At 40.3% G+C, this 18,114-nt stretch overlaps 1 protein-coding gene across 23 annotated transcripts in view; it reads right to left on the minus strand.

Moving 5' to 3' along the window:
• BNC2 (basonuclin zinc finger protein 2) overlaps positions 1-18,114 on the minus strand; it is a 455,230-nt gene that overhangs the window by 128,513 nt on the left and 308,603 nt on the right. The gene's annotated exons all lie outside the window — the stretch shown is intronic.

An 18,114-nucleotide genomic window follows, 5' to 3' on the forward strand; every position in this document is an offset into this window, starting at 1 on the left:
GTGTCCCCCACCTCCTCCCACAAAAGCAAAACAAACAAAACAAAACAACAACTACACTGCAAACAACTGCTAATTCATATCATATGAGGAGGCTTAACCAATACTAGTTGTTTTTTCCAGTTAGATTTAACCCTTAAAACACCTGAATGGTTTAAAGAAGAAGAAGAGTGTCTTCTTCAGGCTATAGGAGCCAGAGACCTTATTTAAAAAGGATAAAGAAAGTTGACAGCTGGGTGGAAGGTTAGTAATTTAACCCAAGTTAAGCTAAGGGGATTCACTGAAAACTTGGTTCTCCCAATTGCACTCTTGCTGTTCAGGTGTAAAGACAGTGTTTGAATTCACTGGCAAGTTTTATGAAAGTTGGAGGAAATTCATCATAATGTCTTCACTTTGTTAACAGCTCTGACAAAGGTATCAGATGAAAATGGAAACAAATGACTAAAATCAAAATTTGAGAATTTCTATGTATTTCCACCAACTGTTTGAGAGAAAGATGAGCATGAAGGTTTCTGGAATACTTTTAATGAGACTAATATTTCAACAATGGGACTCTTTTTCTACACAAATTTAAGCAATGCCATCTCTTCCCTACAGCCAGAAGTCAAGATAAGGTCATAGATTCTAGTCTACATTCATACTTGACTTACTGGGAACCCTGCTGCTGCTAATGTAATTACATTTTGTCTCAGTTTCTTTAAAGTGAACAATTAAGATAACATTGTGTCATAGGGGTTCAAAGAGATGCTGCAAGGATGAATGAGATAAAGGATAAGCAGCACTCTGAACTCCTTAAGAGAACACAAAAGACATTATGGTTAAACTGTCAGAATTATACATGTTTGCCCTTTTAGAGATTAAAAAAGATAAACATGTAAGCCTGAAAGATGGTCATTTGACCTCATCGTGAGTCAGGCAAGTGGGTATCAGACCACAGCCAGGCTCAAATCATAACTACACCTGAGGTTTCTATGAATTCTAAAATACTGCCTGGCCCTTCCCAACTGCTTCCCCTAACATCTCGTCCCATAGTAGAGCGCTATAGTGCATGCACACTCTGAGCAGCTGCTATTTTAATATTTGCAGTTTTCCTGCATAATAATGGAGCTACTTAAAAGTGCATGCACACAGATTTTTTCGTATTTCAAATGTATTTTTCAGGGTTCCCCCTCCACTCGCGTTTCCTCCTGACTTGTGGTCACTAGAGAGTTCATGTACTCTTGATAAATTGCTTTCTTACATCCACAGTGTAAAGGCCCTTATCATTTACCCGCTGGCTTCATTCAACACATTTACTCCCAGGAATACTTTGTCAAAGAGTTCGGGTTTCCTCATACTTCATTTCTTGCAGCTGATTTGTCTGATCTTTCCTATTCTAGTGGTTAAGTCAACTTTGAATAAATAGCCTTAAAAATTAATTTAACGTTCGGGAAAGATAAGGGAATCACAAGCCTAGGGATTGAAGTCTTCTCTCACTCCACAGGGCATTTAGGCTGTAAAAAAGCAGGAAAAGGGTATTATTATCCTTGTTCTTCTTCAAGTACAGCTTAACCACTCAGCCTTCTGATGAGCAGCTGATCTGTGAACAGAAACCAGTGACCAGGCAGGAAAACTGTGCTCCTCCTCCATTCCCTTTGTCAACCAGCTTGGACCGCACATGGAACACACTGCTACAAACACAATGAAGATGAAATTGAGAGAACTCAACAGAGGAGAAATAACAGAACACCAAACCCTGATTTCCATGCATGCATTTGGCACCTTGTATACCTGCATCAGGTAGACACAGGTGTATGTTCAAAGCTGTTCAAGTGCTGGGTGGAAAACTTAACTCTACTCCCTCTAACTCATGAAAAAAAGGTTACTGGTTAGAAAAGATAAGAGGACCAAACCATTGAGGGTACAGGGAAAAGGAATGTTTTCAGAGAATTGAAAGAGCACAGATGGAACAGGTAAGACAGTATTTCCCTATACATGCTTTTTAGAATACCAGGGAGTGAGAATATTATAAAGACATGACCAGATTTTTCTTCATAAGTATGCCATATGTCAAGAAGTAGTAATACTGTAATAAACCATATAAATGTGTAGCAGGGGTCAATGACTTTATTTATTCCATAGGACCAAAGAGTAAATATTTGGGGTTTGTGGGACATATGTTCTCTTTTACAACTACTCACCTTTGCTACCAGAGCACCAAGGCAGACACACACAGATAAGACAAAGTAGTTGGCACCTCTGTGTTCCAATACATCTCTACTTACAGACACAGGCATCTGCCTAGCTTTGGACCTGCTATGAAGGATGAACATGTGAGCCAGTTACTTAAAGAAACTCAATAGTAGACAATGAAAAAAAGTCTTAAAATTATAGTTTAGGAGATAGTTACCAGAAGAGGCAGACACGGGAAGTAACAAACTGCTCAACTTGTAGATATCAACTGTAAATTTCAGAATGAAAATATCAGAAATTATGATCTGTCAAATTTCTTTAATGTATCAAAATCTTCTTTAAATCATACTGATCACAGATCATTTTTGCCAGATCATACTGAGTCACCAAATTGGGACAATATGGGGGTAAGTAGCCTTGGCAGGACTAAAGTTAGGAGACAATTACTCTAAAAGTTATGATATCTATAAGCTGAGAACTGATCTTCTGCCTGATTACATGATCATGTTTGTGGAGGATCCCTGTGTGGCTCTTGTAGGGTTAGAATATGAGTCAAGCCAATGGAAATGAGGAAAAGATAGGGCAAAAACATGTTCTTTAAGATGGAATTGGAAAGTTGTTTTTTTTTTTTTTTTTTTAATTTGGAAGGCAGAGAGCCAGAGAGAGACAGAGATCATTCATCCACTGGTTCACTCTTCCAGTGCCTGCAACGACAGCCAGGGCTGGGCCAGGCCAAAGCCAGGGGCTGGGAACTCATCTGAATCTCTCACGTAAACAGCAGAGACTCAACTACTTGAGCCATCACTACTGCCTCCCATGGTGTGAATTAGGAAGAAGCTGGGATCCTAAGTGAAGTCAGGACTCTGGTATGAGATCCAGGTGTCCTTAGTGGCATTTTAACCACTATGGGAAATACTCACCCCAAGATGTTACCTAATTTAATCCTCTATGTGCCTAACCATCTGCATACTTATCTTATTCCAATGGTACTGTCATGATCCCACTTCCAAATGAAATCTTAACCAGAACTGGCAACATAAAATATATAAAACTGAAGCTGCTGGGGACGGCACTGTGGCGTAGCGGGTTAATGCCCTGGCCTGAAGCAACAGCATCCCATAAGGGCGCCGGTTCAAGACCTGGCTGCTCCACTTCCAATCCAGCTCTAAGCTATGGCCTGGGAAAGCAGTAGAAGACGGCCCAAGTCCTTGGGCCCCGGCACTCGTGTAGGAGACCCAAAAGTAGCTTCTGGCTCCTGGCTTCGGATCACCGCAGCTATGGCCATTGCGGCCAATCGAGGACCTCTCTCACTCTCTCTCTCTCTGCCTCTCCCCTCTCTGTGTAACTGACTTTCAAATAAATAAATAAATCTTAAAAAAAAAAACAAAAACACTGAAGCTGCTCTTGGTGAAGCTGGAGTGAGTATGGCTCATAGAATTTCTAGCTGTTGGTTACTATCCTTTTCCCATCAGCTTGTCTGAAGTATCTCAGTGGGACGGACTCCAAAAATCAATGTATTGCCTGTTCTGTGTCCACGTCCTGTAATTCTGGGAACAGAAACTGGATTCCCCTCGAAGGACTCACTTTTCCTCTGCACTCAATGCCAGTAGTTCATGGAACTGCATATTCCTTTGCCATGGCTGTAAAACCAGCAAATATCTCAGCCCCCCAACCACAGCCAACTGGTTCAAGAACAGGCAAGTGACCTAAGTCAGGACAGTGATGGTGAATCTAGCATTTAGTTAAAACTATAGGATTCCTTCTGTTTCCTCTACGTTCATAGTGAGAAAGTATGCTTGAGAATGTGAATCAACTGAGTCTGATGGCAAGACAATCTGAAAAAGACCAACTGCTGATAATACTGCTTGATTCAGAAGATTTGGCAGTGCTGAAGTTGGCATTACCCTTGGAATTTTCAGTCACTTGAGCAAAAAAAAAAAAAAATCAACCAACTTTACCCTCTCCATCTCTCCCTGCCTCGGGCTCTGTCTCTGTTGCCTTGGAGTGGCAGTCTGTAGCTTGAAACTAAAAGCACCCTAATAGGACTCCTTTTGGGGGTAGTTCTCCGCTGGATACCACGTAATTCCAAAGTAGCTGTCAGTGGTTCAACTAAAGGCATGTGAGTTCCTCGCCAAATGCAACTCACAATTTCTGCAATGACTACAATAATGGGTCTCCTAGACAACTGCACATCTCATACAAATTTACAAAGGTGATGGATGTCTTCAACAGGAATCAGTGATGAAAACTGATGGTGGTGGGAGGAGTCAAGGCATGACCATTTGAGTTCCAAGTACATGTCAGATATCATTCTAGGGGCTCAGTTATCTCATTTCATCTTTTAATTAAGGCACACACATAATATTACTTTGTCCTATTCCAAAATTACAGGCTCAATGAAGTTAGGTAACTGCCCTAAGGTCACTCAGAAACTTCACCCAAGGAAATTCTGTTTTTACCACATGTTCAGATGAACGGTTGACAAGAGGCTTGCCAGTCCTAATCATGTCAGAAGTCCCTACTTCCTAGCAGTCTGGGCTTCATGCCCGTCTCTCTGCTGAAGCAAGCACTTCAAAGGTCATCAACACTTGCGTTACTGTGAAATCCCATAGTTTTTTTTTCCTTCGTTATTCTCCATGATCTTGCCGTAGCAGTCGACCTTATTGATCACCAATATTCATAAAACGCTCTTCTCCTTTGTTCGTGCATACATTCATTTATTCACCAGCACTCATTATCACCGAGGTAGGTGCGGTATGCAGATGCAGAAGCTAATTTATGTTGCAGCCTCCACCTTCAAAAGCTGACAGATGCAGGTGATACAAATGTTATAAAAAAGATTTGATAAAGTACTGAGGGATGCAGAAGAGAGATCAACTTGCATCTCTGCTGCGAAGGCACAGTCTTGTATGAAAATTGGGCAGTCAGCAGACAAGAAAGGAGAGCGATGTAAGTCCATGAAGCAAAGCAGTGATTCTCAACTATGTGCATCAGAATCGCCTGGAAGGCCTGTTACATCACAGATGCTGGGCCACCTTCCCCAGAGTTTCTGCTTCAGCGGATCTGGGATGGAGACTAAGCGTGTGTATCTCTGGGATGGAGACTAAGCATGTGTCTCCAGAAGCTGCAGATGCTGCTGGCCAGGCACATACTGTGATAGCCATGGTGTGTGTGGAAGGGAATGCAATATCCAAAGCACATGTTAACACTAGTGGCAAAACAGTTGGAGATGAGTCCAAATACATCAGATGGGCGGACTGCAAGAGGTTTCATTCTAAAGGAAAAGGCCCCTGGAAAGCTTAGAAATTTATTTCTTGTTAGCAGAATATAGAAAATATGAAACACTTTGTGATATTAAAATGATTTTTAATTTTAGAAATTCTGACAAGAGTGCAGATGTTTAATGAAAGCAAGACTTGTCAGCTTGGGAGAATGACACAGGTCCAGCAGTAATGGTGGCAGATGAGAGTGTTCAGAGCCACAGTCCCTAACGTAGAACAGTCCAGAGGAGGAGGTTCAAGGTAATCTTGACTGTGACCCAAATGCCTCCACTTACACACCACCACTGAAAATTACACAGAACAAGCTGGGCCATGGATGGTTTGGAGTCATGTAAAGAGAGTATGAAATTTTTCTATCATTCCCCTGGGAGAAGCTTTAAGCCAGTGGACTTCTAACTGTGATGTGCCTAGCCTTGGGCTATGTAAAAGCCTTCTAAGAGGTGTGCAACAAGGACTCAACCTCCAGATCCTGCAATTCAATATCTACTCTAAAACTGTCCCACCTGCATGCATATGCAGATTATCCATTACAATGTCTCTTCTGAAAATTGCACATTTCCTTCTTTACAAAATAAATGTATACCTGCCTTATTATATATCGTGCACTGGCTCAGATTGTAGCTCTCTCCCGAATGCCAAAGTAATTAGCAATTTTCATTGTTTGGAAAAGCCTCCTCTTTCCTTGGGCATACGTATACGAGTAAGACATAGCAAGAGCCTGATATTTGGGCCTTTGTTGGACTGTTCAAAGTTTAGGGATAAAGTGAAATGGGGCCTTCATGATGAATCTGCATCTTGCACTCAAATCTATTTTAACAAAATGTAACTCTTGGGAAAGCATCCTGTGGGATCAAGGCAAAAGTGTCCAATACTGAAAATGGTCTTCCCTCCATCTCCTGACATATTTGAAGGTAAGCAGTTCTTTTCTATTCTTCTCAAGGCTCACTCATCCCTAGGAGGTGTCGTCACCTGAGAAGAAAACAATGCCTAATCCCTTAAATTCCTTTTAAGTTATTTACTTGGACGTACAAAAATTTTTTTTTTTTTTAAATTTTTTACAGGCAGAGTGGACAGTGAGAGAGAGAGACAGAGAAAGAAAGGTCTTCCTTTGCCGTTGGTTCACCCTCCAATGGCCGCCGCTGCAGCCGGCGCACCGCGCTGATCCGATGGCAGGAGCCAGGATCCAGGTGCTTTTCCTGGTCTCCCATGGGGTGCAGGGCCCAAGCACCTGGGCCATCCTCCACTGCACTCCCTGGCCATAGCAGAGAGCTGGCCTGGAAGAGGGGCAACCGGGACAGAATCCGGCGCCCCGACCGGGACTAGAACCCGGTGTGCCAGCACCGCAAGGTGGAGGATTAGCCTATTGAGCCACGGCGCCGGCCTTAGGATGTACAAAACTTAAACAACATACTGGATAAAGTAGGTGGACAGAAGTTAGGTTTATCATTTAAAAATGGAGATACAACCTAAGCTAATAATATCAAAATATTACTTTCAGCTACAATTAATCATTTTCATGTTACAAACTTTTGAATATTTTCTACATCTAGTTAATAAAAATGAAAATAAATAAGTTAGAACCCAAATGCCAAAGCACTTAGTATTTGGCAGTACATAACTACTTCTTTCATTAGATACATAAAAACAATTTGACATGAGTTTTAGCAAAATAAATATTTTTATACCTGACAGTATCTGATTTGTTTGGGAAGTCCAACACTAAATTGTGATAAATACATGGAACCACACTTTTCAAAGTAACTTCTAACATACTCTTCACCTCATAACTAAGTTATACATAATAGTATTTCATTACTAATTAATGAGAAGTAGCATTTCTATTGTATCAACTGAATAAATTGACTTTATTTGCACATCTTATTCTGAACTGTTTAGTAATCACACAAGATACATTAAATAACATCATTTTCATCATTTTTCTCAAAATGCAGATTAATTCATTTACCTGAACTGAAATGTGAGCTCAACATTTTCTAAGGAAAATTAAGCCAGATTTGTCGGCCAGATTTGTCCATGAGCATTGGCTTTGCCAATTAGGCTATATGCTGGATATTTTCTTCAATTAACATAGTTAAATCTCTGTAGCAGTATGATAAAAAGCATTTTGTTTAAAACTTGGAAAAAGTTCCTTTAATTAGTAACTAATATAGTATTTTTATTTTCTCAATCTTTTCTGTGTACACTGAAATTAACAAAATGCCTCCCAATGAAAGACTAATTTAAATTTTAGAAACAGTCACTTGATACATCTTATTATGCCTTGTTCCAGAAATTGAGAAAGTGAATGACTGTAACAATATCAAAAGAGGTAGAATTCTATTTCTTTGCATTCAGCAAAACCATTAAAGTGCTGTATAGTATTTGGCATACAATCTAGAACTTCTAAGAACTAAATGATGGTGTGGTAAAAGCTCCTAATCCACTTGCCATTCATATGAACAGGTGTCTTAGCAGTTCTAAGTGTAAAACAGAGAAAATGGAAATGAAGCTAGAGTGTGTCTTCTCTTTCTCCATAATAAATGCTATTCATCTGGGATGGAAAAAGTATAATCCTGTGCATTTCACTGACGGATACATTTCTAAGAAACTCTGCACTGTGTTTAATGAACTGGTTAAATCCGTAATAATTATTTTACTTTGATCTTATTGAGATGACTGAAATTTAAAAATAAAACCTTCATTTGGTATGTTCTTAATTTTTATTGTAGATATGTATGGTAAGTTTAATACCAGACTTTCAGTGAACATTCACAATAATGTTACTTGGGGGAAGAGAATTGGAAACAAGCATTGAGGATAAGAAATAACAGCTTAAAGTTAGGATTTCATGCTTCCAGTGTTTAGAAGGTGTTTGCTGTCTTCTGGGTTAAGGACAGTATCTCTAGGCCCAGGTTCAAATCCCAGCTCTGCCAGCTACTTGCCGTATGACACTGGCAAGCTACTTAGCACATGAAAATAATAACATAGTTCATAGTTTTCAAAATTCCCTCAGGTGTGGGCAAGCCATCACTTGAAGACCACCACTTTAGTTCAAGGAGAAAGGATGAGAGCACAGAATCAAGGCCAACCTACAAAGAAGGGAGGAAAACAGATGCTTGGAAAACAATGAGGAAGGGTTACAAACTGACTGAGATTTTTCCAATTTGGGGTATTTGGAGGGAAAATCAACTGAGATGCAGAGGAAACTTCAGGACTTCAGACAGGCCACCTGTCCAGCTGCCTTCCTGAGAGAACGCCTTGAGGAACCACCTACTCCTGCAGCAAGCTGGTGACCCCTAACCTATAAATGTAGCCCTCAACTCCAAATGTCTATTTGACCTCCCTTGCTGTGAAAGGTAGGACTAGGAAAGGAGACCAACATGCTTCAAACCAGACTTCTTTTTTTCTGTATTTTCTCACAGGTGCTCATTGAAAAAAATGCTGCAAATTTGGGAAAAAGGAAAACAAAAAGGCAATCATCCATAATCCCAACACCCAAAGATCTTGACCGTCCACATTGATTTATCTGCATCTCCTTTCTTCAAAGTATAATTTTATACGATTGAGGTCATACTGTAGATACACATTTCAATCTTGTTGGATCACTTAACAGTATCTTGCAAGAACATTCTAAATGATCTGACAACTCTCCCTAGCTCCCCTATGTAATCAGTCACTCACCATTGCATGTTTTCTTGGATCAAGCCCTTCCTCTGGTCTAAATTCTAGCCCTTTGGTGCAGGTGTTCAGACTCTCACTACTCCATTAATGCCACAGTCCCCTCTGTTCTCACAGACCCAGCACATCCCAAGTATAACCAAATCAGTTTTCTCAAGACCTTGCTTAAAATATGTCTCTTCTCTGCTCAAGTTTGCAGAGGTGTCTCAGCCTGTTCACACAATGCCCCCCATCCCCACTCAACCCTGCTTCCCACACACAAAACTACTAACCTGGGTCAGAAGACTTGGGCAGACAGATTTACTTTCCAGTCTAGAAAGTCTGAAACAAGCTGGCTGATCCAAGCAAAGTAAACTACTTTCAAATATTCTAGCACTTTCATGTTTGGTGATTAATCAGACATATCCAGGCCCTGTGCTAAGTTAGAGATATCATAAGGAACAAAAGACATGATTCATGACCACTTTAAGTGAACAAAACAGCAAGGAAGACAGACTTTTAAGAATATACATGAGGGGTTGGTGCTTTGGCATAGTAGGTTAAGCCTCTGCCTGTGGCACCAGCATCCCATATAGGTGTTAGCTGGAGTATGGGCTGCTCCACTTCCAATCTAGCTCCCTACTAATGGCCTGGAACAGCAGTGGAAGATGGCCCAAGTGCTTGGGCCCCTGTGCCCACATGGGAGACCGGGAATAAGCTCCTGGCTTAGGATCAGTCTAGCTCCTGGGGAGTGAACCAGTAGATGGAAGCCATCTCTCCCTGTCTCCTCTCTCTCTCTGTAACTCTGCCTCTCAAAATAAATAAGGCCCTGCCTATGCACAGAGAAGGTAAGTCAACACACGACTCCACTGTGCCATCAAACTCGGAATTTCACTCATGTTCTTTATCGGCCCTCTCCTTGCTCTTCAAGCCTCTCCAGATAACAGTGGGAGTGGGTAATTACAACAATTTAGGACACAATACAGGGGTCCTAGCTGGGTAGGGATTCTGACTAAACCCTACAAAATTTGTTCCCTTTCCTACCACTTTATTATTTAGAGTCTTACAATGGGTTTTTAAGTAAAAACAGAACGGAAGGCTATTATGAAAGAAAACAGTGTTAATGCCAGGATGCACAGACCAGCTCATAATGCACAGACATGATGAAAATCACCCACGGTAGTCACCCAGATCACTAGATTTGTGATCAATATGCTAGGCTGATGGTCTCACAGATAGTACAGCAGAGACTTAGAAGAGAGTCGGAGAATTGGCAAACAGTAAGATGTTCAGAATGGCATCAACAAGAAAGAACTATGCTTCTTTCGTAAAACACCCACAGGAAACACAAAAAAATAAACAGAAAAATAACCTCTTTTTGGTATGCAAAATTTCACCTGCAAAAAGCAAAGTCTGTAATAGTCCAATAAGAATACTAGTTAGAAAAAGAAGAAAAAAATCATATACTACAAGCTTCTTAAAGTGTGAATTAGGTTACTGTTTCTTTAAAATGCTACAATCTTACTTAATCTGGCAATTCTCTGGCAAAACAAAGGATAGACCGAAGCTTGATTCTAACACTTGGGCAGATCTATAGCTTTCCAAAGGAAAAAGGAGGCTAAGCCACAAGACCCAAAAATGGCACTAAAGTGTGGATGAAGACAACTCATTTATGTGAAGAACGGAATCACCATAAGGACCACAGCTGGAATTGATGTGGTTCATTTAATGTATGTAATGTAAATGTACACATATAAAATGCACTGCAAAATATGCGACTGATGTAGAGCAGGACACACATTTAATTATACTGCCAATTTAGAAAACAAAGTAATCTCCTTTATAAAATCCAGTTTGCAAATGTATAACACCATACAGGGGGTGGGTGAGGGATGATTATAAAATAACTTGCATCTATCAAATGAAATATAACTATTTTTATTTCTATTTTAAATAACAGGAATTACTCCCTAAACCTTCAAATAAATTAAAATAAATGCCAACCTGTAATTCCACAGACTTCACTTCCAGTATTTTCTGTGAAGGTCACAGAAATAAGAACATATTCAAATACTTTTTTCTCTTAATGTAAGAATATAAAAGTGCTTTTCACTGATCCTAGAAAACTGGCCCTCAGTGACAGTTTATAGTTCTTAGTTTTCCACAAGTTTTTTTAGGACATAACTCTCTTTAAAAGTCAAATTCATGTGATTTAGGTAGATTCCCCAGGAATACGCTCAATACACGCCTCCATGGCCCGTGGATTCTAAGAGCTGTCCAGACACCGCAGTGTGAAGGCAACAGCCATGCAACAGCATAAGTTTGAAGAGTGGAATGATTTTGAAAACCACCTACCTTGCCGAATTAAAAAAAAAAAAGTATATAAAAATGTGTATGAAGAAGGTCTAAAAAAAAAAGGCCTTGTTATTTCACTAATTTCCAGTCTTGCCCTGGATATTTTAAAATGTTTAACTGCTAATTTGAAGCAATTTTACAAGATAAAAAAAATTAAGGAAGCCTTATTTTTCCTTTTGGGAGAGAGCCAAGCAGGCCTTAAATCTCAAGGTGAATTGTTCAGGAAATGCCAGGTCCCTTGGCTCAATTCCCTCTAGAATTCCACGTTATAACGGCATCTAATGGTCAGCTCTTAGGAGTTCTGGATCTTAGAATACTATTTTAATTTCCAGCAGATTAACACTGAGTACATATATTTAGGGACTGTTTTTATGGAATTCTTTCCATGATTACCTTAAGAGATATAAAATGAAGTTACTGGTGACAGTATTTTATTAGAGCAATTTCTGGGGTCAGATTTTTAAGTTTTGGTTACTTACAAACAGAAGATTGTTATCGTTCCTACCTCAAATGTCCAGGCCATAACCTCTGAATTTATGAGGGTAGGTGGCTCTTTATTCTTGGTAATATGACCAATAATTTCCAATTATACCACACTTTATAATAAGCACACTATACCCAATATAATGATATGTCATTTCAATGTAGCTAGCCCACTAACTTCTACAGGTTTAATGGGATTTTGCGTATTTAGAATTTCATCATAAAGGGGCCCTTTGGAATCATTATATCATCAATCCTTTCCCATTATAACATTCAGCTCTCTTACTACACAAGACCATCAGGGCTCTAGGCAAAGGCTTAACCTACCCGTAGACTGTAAGCCAGATCCTAATAAAAGCCTTCGCACCCAGGGAGAACATTAATAAATGGCAATGATGGCATATTAAAAACTTTTTAGTGAATCAGGAGATCACGAAGGCGGGCAATGATTGTGATTAAGAGAAAAATTCCTTATGACTTGAAGTAATATTTAGATCTACACATTTTATTCACTACTTTTGGGGAAAAGAACTATGTAATTGGGAGCAAATTAAGTACAAAATAACTCATGTTCCATTTAAGTCACAACTTTCTAGCTGTAACTGTCAAGGTTGAATTAATTAGGATATTTAATACTGAGGAAAGAAGAGACTTGCATCTGGAATTTTTTTAAGGAGAGAAGAAATGATCTGTAGCTGAAAAAGCTGATCCCCAAGCATGGTGATGGAAACCGTCAGCCCTTCCGTGAGAAGGATTTATTTTTTCTCTTGAACAAATAGTGTGTCAGTGTTTTAAAAGTGGAAAAAACCTCCACTGAGCCTCCATGAACTCTCATGACATTGCTAGACCTTATATACTTCACGTGAATGGGCCTTGATTTTTTTCTTCTTCCCCTTAGCACATGAGGGACAGGATATAAATACTCTCGTGGTCTATTATGAATGTGATTCTAAGCTGTGGGGAGGGAAGGGGACTAAAGTAGTTCCCTGAAGCCCTTTGGTCCTGTGGGTTTTAATCACCTGCAGTTCACACATAGCTTTCAGAGTGCTGGGATGTCCACAGACAAACACCATTAGTCCAGGCTAGAACCTGAGCTCCGCTGGAGACTATCTAGCTAATATTTCAAACTGACTGGCACTTCTCCCCAGGGGCTTTATGCATAATAAAGTCTTCAAAAACAGACTTTGGAAATCATTAAGGTTTGACTGAGGCACACATGAAAGTGGACTGACAACGTGGGGTTCTCAGAGCCTCGCTCTCTGGCTGGCAGATTCGAGGTCCTCTGCCTCCTCCTCCTCCTCCTCTTCCTCCTCCTCCTGACATTCCCTCTCCTCCCCTACATGGCCTACTTCTGTGGGGCACGACTGGGCTCATTTGTAGCAACGCAACCTGAGGGTGCAATGGGCTGAGAGAAAATTTAATCAGCAAACTTGACAGGAGAGCCAGGAAGAGATGTAGTAACTGAATGTGCTTGCTGAAGCCACGTTTAGGGATCATCACTGTTAGCACTGCTGTTCTATCCAATCTCCAGCTGCCAAGGCCACCCCACATGGGTTACATAAACACTGCTTCATTCAATGTATAGATCCATGAATAAAATGTATGTTGACTATAAAACATAGCCCATGTTATTAGTAACTATGAAACGCCCTTTGACTCAACAATTCTTCTATAAGAGAACTATCACCCTACCTCCAAATAGCTAGCTCTAAAGACTTCATTTTCTTATGTAAGAATTTCACTAGAAAAACACTCTGCATACAAGGCATATTCGTTACCTGATAAAGTATATGTTTTAAATACTATCATATGTAGTGAGAAAATATTTCAAAATGGAGAATAAACCAACATCTGGTAGGAAATGCTTAAGAAAGAGATGGTTATACTTTTTCTTTTTTTGTGTGTTTTGAGTGACTACCACCTTGTTTGACAAGTATGTTTTTTCCTCCTTCCTCCAGTAATTCAGTTTAAAATCTTATCCTCAATCTATAATCAACCTTCCCCTTCCCCCTCAATCCCTTACAACTCTGGGCTATCGCACACACACTTCTGACACCAATGTGTATTTTCTTCTCGATTGCTGGATTTGCTTAATGCCTATATCAAGTATCAAACTACACTGCACTGGTAACTGGTGGGATAAAAGACTCTATACAAAGATGTTCTCATAAAAAAGGGTGAAGAGGGAAGGCTTAGGACTCAGGAGAAGTCTAAACCAACCAGATTTTAAATGCATGGGCAGGAAATGTTAAGGACTGGAGCATTGCCTGCTGGTTTTCCCACTAAAATGATCAACATCTGATGGAGTAGATAGGGAAACCTGAAAGTTAGCAGTCTATTCTCTGTTAGCGGCTGCTTGCATGCATGAGTTATCAGCAAGGCCAACAGTCTTCCAGGGTTCAGTCCACTGGCACAATGAAACTGAGTTATACCATCACACATATTTAATGGTGCCCAAAGTTTCCAGAAAGAAGTCTTCTGAAGTCATGAGAACAAAGAGACAAGGGAGATCCTGGTTCATGCTTTGAATTCTGGCTAATAATTGGATCAATGTAATCAGAAAAAGTTGTATTAATCAATATCACTAGGAATAGTAAGTAAAAAAAATGCAAACTGTCAAGTGCAGCAGTTTTTTCCTTTAGATAGGTTACTGTATTTAAAAACCAGTAATAGAAAACACTTGCCAAATTCATTTAGTCTCTGACAGAGGCACACATATGTGATCTCCTAATTTACAGCTTGCACGTACAGATGTTCACACTTAGTAAAAGGGCTTCTTAATAGCTTTTTTTAATTAAAAGTGTGTTGATAATAGGTGTTTTAAACATATCCAAACAACACAGCTGAACTGACAAATGCCTGTCTTCATGCCTCAACCATGTCTCACGTTGTGGCAAGATTTTAGAAAAGAAAAGGTTTTGTGATTCAGTCCCATGCATATAAGATAAATGTTACCCCCAAAACCTCCAAATGAAATCTTTCATTAACTTTTCCCTCTATGATCTGTTTCCAAGTAGAAAATGTTAGATTGCTACTAGGTTTATGTAGCCGAAAGCAGAACCACACGGTTGTCTCTTGCTGCCTGCAGTTTTTTTCCTTTGCAAAACTTTGAACCCCATCCAGCTTTGACACACTGCCTCTTCAGTTAATAACTATCAAGTTTCCCCTTGTCTCCTGTCTACTTTTCTTTGAGGCAATTGCGCACTCAGCACCGCGAGATAATAACACACATCTATAAGATAAAAGCAATGGCATTAATGTAATTGTCTGCCTCTCTCTCTTTAGCCTGGCCTTTTTTCCCCTTCAGTTTTGACTGCCTGTGTGACACCTGTTTTTGTCTCCTCTGATCCTACGACAGGTTTTCCGCTGACAAGGTTTTTGCCTGACAGAGATTCTGCAGACAAGAACATAATAAAATATGAAGAACTGCTTGTCAAAGTTTCTGCCAATGCTCACATGAAATAAAGAAAAAAAATGGTTTTTTTTTAAGAGGCCTGGTGATGGTCGCTTTTGGCATGTCAGGGAAAAGACCTCCCTAGCCGAGTTCTCCAAGCCAAACAGGTGTTTTCTTTTATGTTAGAGGTTGATTTGTTTTTTAATTTTTACTGATAGTAAAAAACACGATCAGCCAAAGAGGAGAAAGGGGGAGTTTCTTACCTTCAGATTTTTGCGGGCAAAGGAGAAAGGAAGAACTACCAAACAAAAGTGGAAGGTATTTCACTCAAGACTGTATCTTCCGAATAAAATGAAAATGCCAACATCTGTTAATGATCAAATGACTTTAACTTCTTTAAAATTTACTTCCTGGTGAGTTAGGCTATAAAACCTCCCACCTTCCTTTCACTTACTCTAGTATCTGTAGACACAGAGGGGAAAACAGAATGGGAACTGGAAAACACGAATGCAGAAACGGGACTCAAGACAACAGGTAATCTGCAGACCATGCTCACAACTTAAAACGAGCAGAGGCTGCCAGAAAAGAAACACAGTCAGGAATCAGAGACTTCTAGATAAACTTAAGAGTTTCCACAGACCTCTGCTCCATGCGCGAGGTGGGGATACTGCATGAGGTACCGGCATGCACAGAAGTGTGCTGGCTGAGTGTCCCCAGTGAACAGAACACCAGTGCTTGACAGAAATCACCCTTCTGGACTCGGCAAAGTTGCTGAGAGCGCACAGAAAGGAGTAACTAAGTGCTCCAGGACAAGGGTGGCACGGGAGCAGGGTGGGGAAATTCCTCTTCTTCGTTAAGAGAGCACAGGAAAAATTGGACAGGTTCAGCAGTGCAACAAGTGTGCAAGTATGAAGACTGGGAAACCACTCCCAGGGATGAATGCAGGGGCAAGGACCCAGTTTGGGTTTTTAGGACACTCACTTCAGTTCTAACTACTCTGCCACCAAATCTCTTAAACCTAAGCTTCAGTTCCCCGGATACACTGTCTCACAACTAAAGTCGACAACAGGCATGTCTAACAGAAATAATTCAAGCCACATATGCAATTTTAACTTTTATAGACTCACTTAAAAAGCAAGAAGTAAACAGTGACACTAATTTCTAAAATATATTTAACACAGTCCATCAAAAATAGCATCACTATGTAGACCATATGAGAATACGTCTTGGAGTGGGTGTTTGGCTTAGTGGTTAAGACACTACTTCGGAAGTCTGCACCCCTTATCAAAATACCCGGATTCCAGTCTGGGCTCTGCTCCTGATTCCAACTTCCTGCTAATGTGCACCATGGGAGGCAGCAGGTGATGGCTCAAGTATTTGGGTCCTTGCCATCCACATGGAGAGCTGGACTGAGTTTTCAGCTCCTAGCTCTGGTCCTGGTCTAGCCTTGGCTGTTATAGGCATTTAGGGAGTGAGCAAGTACTGTTAAGAGTTTTTATTTCTTCCTGAAATTAATTTTTTAAAAAAGAAATCAATAATGATTGTACATTTTTTAAATGACATCTCCAATGCAATGCATATTTTTTTTTCCTTCAGCACATTTCAATTTGAACCATCTACATTTCAAAATCCACAATAGTGGGTTCTGTGTTGGACAGCCAGGCCTACAGCTGCTCTTACATTCATTGGCCAATTGCACCTAAGGCTCAACCTCATTGTCCTTTGACATAGGTAGGACTGTGCTCATATTTATGGTGTCACTGAATGCCACACCAGGCTGGGAAGCATGGGCAGTCAAAGCAGGTTTTTCCTGGGAAACCCAGAGCAGCTGAAAGGAGAGAAGAACCTTACTGCTGGGCCCTTAACAGACACTCATCGCAAGTCTATCCAGTTGTGAGAAAAACTCTTTAAAGTATTTTATATATAATAATTCATGCTCACCAACGAAGAATATATTAATTCAAAAAGCTTTTTGGGACTGGTGCTGTGGCACAGCGGGTAAAGCCGCCACCTGTAGTGCCAGCATCTCATATGGGTGCCAGTTGGAGCCCCTGATGCTTGACTTCGATCGAGCTCTCTGCTATGACCCTGGAAAGCAGTGGAAGATGGCCCAAGTCCTTGGGCCCCTGCGCCCACTTGGGAGACCTGGAAGAAGCCCCTGGTTCCTGGCTTCGGATTGGCACAGCTCTGGCTGTTGCGGCCACTGGGGTTGTGAACCAGCGGATGGAAGATCTCTCTCTCTTCCTCTGCCTCTGCCACTCTGTAACTCTGCCTTTCAAATAAATAAATAAATAGATCTTTAAAAAAAAAAAAAAAGCTTTTAAAGAGTTAAAAACACTTATGAAGGCAGAGGCGAAACCTGTTAAGGAATAAGATACATAAACTATTTTAATCATTCGAATTCTCCCTGAAATATCATAGTTACATCACATCCTATGATTCAATAAAGGGATTGGGAAGATTGGGCAAAGTCACAAGACACAACAGAGAAGGAAGAATGTTTTAGAGTATCAACATGCTATTGCTAGGGCACCTCAGGTGCTTACGACCCAGCCAAGCCTCTTAGTGTACCTGAGCAATGCATTTGGAGTAAAACGAGAGGAGCTGAATGTGTTTCATTTACAATCCCTTCAATTTGTGTTCTGCTTAACCTGGTGAACTCCAGTTAATTAAGATGTTCCTATAAACAATTAAGCTTCCTGTAGGATCGTTAGCAAGATATAAAAATTTATGAAGTAATAAAATGCAATAAAATGATAAAGTGGTGAGCCCATC

The sequence above is a fragment of the Oryctolagus cuniculus genome, chromosome 1 (assembly GCF_051225735.1).
Source record: "Oryctolagus cuniculus isolate XC-2025 breed Fujian yellow rabbit chromosome 1, ASM5122573v1, whole genome shotgun sequence".
Classification (NCBI taxonomy): domain Eukaryota; kingdom Metazoa; phylum Chordata; class Mammalia; order Lagomorpha; family Leporidae; genus Oryctolagus; species Oryctolagus cuniculus.